This window comes from Triticum urartu, chromosome 4 (assembly GCF_003073215.2).
Source record: "Triticum urartu cultivar G1812 chromosome 4, Tu2.1, whole genome shotgun sequence".
In the NCBI taxonomy this organism is placed as follows: domain Eukaryota; kingdom Viridiplantae; phylum Streptophyta; class Magnoliopsida; order Poales; family Poaceae; genus Triticum; species Triticum urartu.
Genome location: NC_053025.1, coordinates 606883824 through 606888709, shown reverse-complemented (window position 1 = coordinate 606888709; position 4886 = coordinate 606883824). Strand labels below are relative to the sequence as shown.

The window sequence follows — 4886 nt, the reverse complement described above, 5'->3', positions numbered from 1 at the left end:
ACAAGTGGGTCCCCTTGTCATCCACACAACCGCTTAAAATAAAGCGGTTTTTCTGTATGGATTTTCTAAGGTTTTTGCAACGATAAAATGCTTAAAACACTTCTGACATGTTGTGATGTTTTCGGTAATTAATGGTCTACTCGCTGGGATTATTCCACTGCTTGATGTTTTCTACGTGCCAGGTTGTAGTATGAAATGCTAACTGTTCTATATGGTAGTGGCTGGTCTCTAATTGGACCGAAATGTTTAACTAGTATCAATGGTAGAGGCGTTTCGTTGTGCGCCACATCCAACAGTTCACATAACTAATTATCCAAAGATTAAGGTATCAAACCCTTGGTCATACATAGCAACATTTCGTTCCTAAAAATTAAGGTACTTCCACATTCAAACTAACTAATACTACAAATTCGAAGGAACTACTTAATACATTAACAGCACATAGGGAACTAGCCCTGGTCCAATGGCTTGAGAAAGGACGAACAAAAGCTGAAAGAAGAAGGATCAGCCAGTAGCAGCACCATCAGCCTCCCAGCCTCACAACTTCAGCCAGCCTGGTGAACTCCAGGTTTTTTCCTGCAAAACACACATGGGATGATGGAGGCAAGAAAATAAATATGCCAGGGGTCTTGTCATGGCATCTAATCGCACGGAATGCTAGTACAAATGATGGAGAACAAAACATCCAACCTGAGCAAATTCTTAGGAGTTATAGATCCATGGATACCATCAAGAAAAAATGCTCAGTTTTAATTCAGACACAAGACTTGGTGAAAACATGCATATTCATATCAGCAACATTGATATGGCATCTTTGCAAGCTTGGGTCAGTGACTTGTCTTGTGTTCATGGCATGACAATAATTTTAACAATAAATAGACATGAAATTGACCCAAACTCATGTACAAAGTTAGGCCATATGATGCATGGATTAATTCACAAATAAATGACAAAATGCCAACTTTGTATAGAATTTGCAGTACCGAAATATTTCAGTGTGTACCGGTGTGTACTGAAACTGCAGTAGTGAAATAATTCAGTGTGCATTGGTGTGTACTGAAATTGTAGTAACGAAATATTTCGGTGCCTACCGGTGTGTACCGAAATATTTCAGTGCCTACCACTAGAACATTACAAATTTTGCCTAGGGCAGTACCGAAATATTTCAGTGCCTACCGGTGTGTACCGAAATATTTTAGTGTCCACCACTACAACATTACAAATTTTGCCTAGGGCAGTTCCCAAATATTTTAGTGCCTACCGGTGTGTACCGAAATATGTCAGTGTCTAGCACTAGAACATTACTAATTTTTCCTAGGGTTCATATGATGTCTAGGGTTCACATACATCATAATCCATCCTCCAAATCCATATACTCAAATATTCATGCAATTCATTGAGATTAAAATGCCATCTAGCATTCCCTTTCTGAGCTATTACGATCAGTATCACCACGATGTAAGCACGAGCAGTAGGAAGATGAGGAGTGGGGAAGCTTACTCTAAACATAGCTACCGCCGCCGTTCAGACGAGGAGAGCGGCGAGGGAAGCGTGGAGAACGGCGGGGAAGCGAGGTCGCGACCACTGTCCTCCTCATCTTGCGCTTCGGAGTCTCCGGTGACTCGGTTGGAGGCTGCACAATCTGCGACGGCACCTCGTGCACGGTGGGTTCCTGATCCAGTGAATGCTCTACCCTGGATCTGAACGCCCACCACCTCCGTCTGGTCCACTCGCTGGACGAATTGGCCTGCTCCATCGCCCAGAGGAGGATCTCGATCTTGTGAATCGGTTGTGCGGGCGGGGGGCAAAGCTTTGCCCTCTCCTTCTTCGTCAAATTCTTGAGAGTGGCCATTGTCGTTCAGCTCATCTGCCTTGTGTTGTCAAACTAAGAACGGATCTCCCTCAACCTGGCCAACTTGACCTGGTCGCCATCGGCGATCTGCACGAAGTCGGTGTTCTCGCCGCCGGCCATCAGCTCGATCTGCCGTGGAAGAGGGGGTGGGGGTGGGGGGGTTGCCTGAGTGGAGCGAAGTTGTAGCGGCAAGGAGGAGATGACTGCGGTGGACTTGGAGGAGAGGGAGGAGATGGCCGCCGATGAGTAATTGTGGAATGTGTAGCACCATGGCGGCGGTTATGCATTCAACGAGAGGGGCGGCGCGTGCAAATTTTCCTAGGACTAAACTGCCCCTAGATTAAAACGCGTCCCCACCTTGTCACGAGTATCGGCCCCACTCGTTTTAGTACTTTCGCGTACTTTTATCGAAGTACTACCCAGTACTTCGTATTTGTCTGCCGTTAGATCGACATCAACGAACGGTTCTAAAAAAGTCCAACCACTCTAAAATTTGTAATTTAGTAATTGTCACCAAATATATATGACCTGCCAAATTTGTCTATGAAACTGTGAACTTTTTTGTTTAGACCGTAGACACTCGATCTGTATTGTTACAGTACCGCTGACATTGATTGCAGCTTAAAGCGAAACATAGTCATACGCATACCTTGTAAGTCGTTCCGAATTTACCACTCCCAAGTATTCGCTCCTTGTCGAAATTATTTGTAATATGTTTTATCAATTCGTATGATAGCATACTTGGGTCATCATCGCCGCTTGTTTGATGTTCTTTGGTCCACATGCTACTGTTTCTGGTTCAAAGATCCATTGCGTGAGAGAAAGCGTGTATGTTTATTTGTTTTACTTGAAAATAAGAATCCTAGTAACAAGGAAGCGCAGGACAGACTGCATACATTTATACGACGAGTAATGATATCAGATCTAATCCTACAGAGATCATAGACAGATGTTGCCCAATGAATGCAGATTTGTTATAGTTGCACATACTATACAACTGAAATGCGATGACTTGTCAGCACTCCTGAAAACAGAGCAGTTGTCAAGGCACTTACCTGGAGAAGAGGGGAAGAAGACCTGCAAACGCGATGCAATCTGGAATGCCTCGGAGAAGCGGAGAAGAAGACCTGCAAACACGATGCAATGGGAGCGAGACGATATAAGAATAAGCGGGGTGACCCTTTAACGGGCGAGATGAAGACGGACCGAGACCAAGCTTAGATTAAGATACTGCACAAGTTTATCTCGGTTGAAGTTATGGGGAACAAGGACCGATACCAGATCTGAGATTGGGATGGCACCATTGATTGGTTAAGAAAGTCTAATCACAGGACAGGCCACATGATCCGTTTGATTTTAAAATTTGAGTCGGCTTCACGGCTCTTGATGTCTGAGAACAGAGAAACCAATTATAAACCACCGTATATTTTTTAATAATCTGTTCTGAAACTCAAAGCAAAAACGTTAACTATTTCTTTGCTATATGCTCTCCTATTACTGATAAGCATTAAACAGTCACCTAGAAAAGATTAGCATTAAACAGCACATATGATTAACAAAGGTAATCAGCTTAGGCTCGTTGGTTTGGAGCAACGGGAAAATTTTCTATTAGAAAATTTGGAGGGTACTCCGAACTCCAGGACGAGCGCCCCGCATCGCCCCACCCCACGGCCTCGAATGAATAAACCAATCCGACATTGCATGCGTGAACTGGTCCATGTCTGTGATGCCACTAGTTAGAGTATGTACAACGGTTGATAAGATAGTTTTATCTTAAGTTTTGCATGTAATTTAGAAATGACAAAAAAATGTCTGCAATGAATTATTTCTTAGCCTTATCTTTAATAACTAGCTATTCCTAAAACATGATGAGACATATTGTGTTAAGAGATCATCTCTTGTCTTCTTTTAAATAAGAGAAGACAAGCCATTTCTTATGAGTTCTCTCTTCTCCATCTCATCATTTATCCTACGTGTTACTCCTAAGATAGTATCATTGTACATGCCCTAACATAACAGACATAGATACTTTTTAGGACAAGCGTCTTTTCCGCTTACCTTACCTCCTCGATCTTATCCTAATAAAGCAGATGCCCCGTGCTAGATTACAAGTAGGCAACCTGGAGATGGTGCCAAAGTCCATCGGATGGGGTCCGGCATTGTAAATGAAAACCTACGTACAAAGTACAAACAAAACCTAAACAAATAATAGTATGCAAGTTGCAATAGACCTCGTGTAGCGCTCAAAGTTTTCAATTACAATAGTTGCTAGCTGCTGATCTAAACAAACAAAACCAACGTCCTCCCACTTGTCGTCTATGGCTTGTCCAAGTGGATGCCACGTGAAAAGGCTCTAACTTCAAGTTCAAGTTGCATTGCCTAATGATACCAGCACAAAGAACAAGAACTGAAAATCGAGAAATGGATGCTGCGGCGTAACGTACTTGGTCCTTTGTTGTGAGATAAACATACGGGCTCGACCGTCAAACAAACAGGCACACATATGTAGCGACAGCCTTGGTCTGAATCTGCAAATAAAAGAGCAAAACCTCAAATTAGTGCCACACTCAACAGGGCAGCAACGAAAAATATGGCTGCTCCTATGACGCTCCTTGCGTCGTATAGGATCGGAAACCCCCACAGCGCCCTTGAGTAGGCCGGCCATGCGCGAGCCATTAACGGCCACTATCTTTTTTCAGGCCTTTTGTTTCCTTTCTTTGCAATTAGTTTTTCTTCCCTCTTTTATTTTTAGTCAGTTTCTTATGCGTTCTCTTATAATTTTCTTAAAGTTTGATTTTTTTTTTCAAAGACGGTGTGTGCGAAATTAAAAATGTCTGTCTTGTATTGAAAACAAATATTCATCATGTCTTTATGAATTACTCCTATTAAACATATATCTAGAAAAATCATCATTTTTTGAAAACATTTCATCGCATATGGAAATATTGTTCCCTGTGTTTTGAGAAGAAATTCACCGTACATTTGAAAAATGTTCATATATAAGGAAAAGTAGATTCTTGTAAATGAATTTTAA

The 4886-nt window shown here is 42.2% G+C and overlaps 1 long non-coding RNA gene across 1 annotated transcript; it reads right to left on the bottom strand.

The window, feature by feature from the left end:
* Positions 1 to 227: 227 nt before the first annotated feature.
* LOC125554381 lies at positions 228 to 3095 on the bottom strand. Its single transcript, XR_007304386.1, has 3 exons — positions 2908 to 3095; positions 2502 to 2646; positions 228 to 576 (listed from the first exon to the last, which is right to left on the bottom strand). It is a non-coding gene; the product is annotated as an uncharacterized LOC125554381 (long non-coding RNA).
* Between the last annotated feature and the right edge of the window lie 1791 nt (positions 3096 to 4886).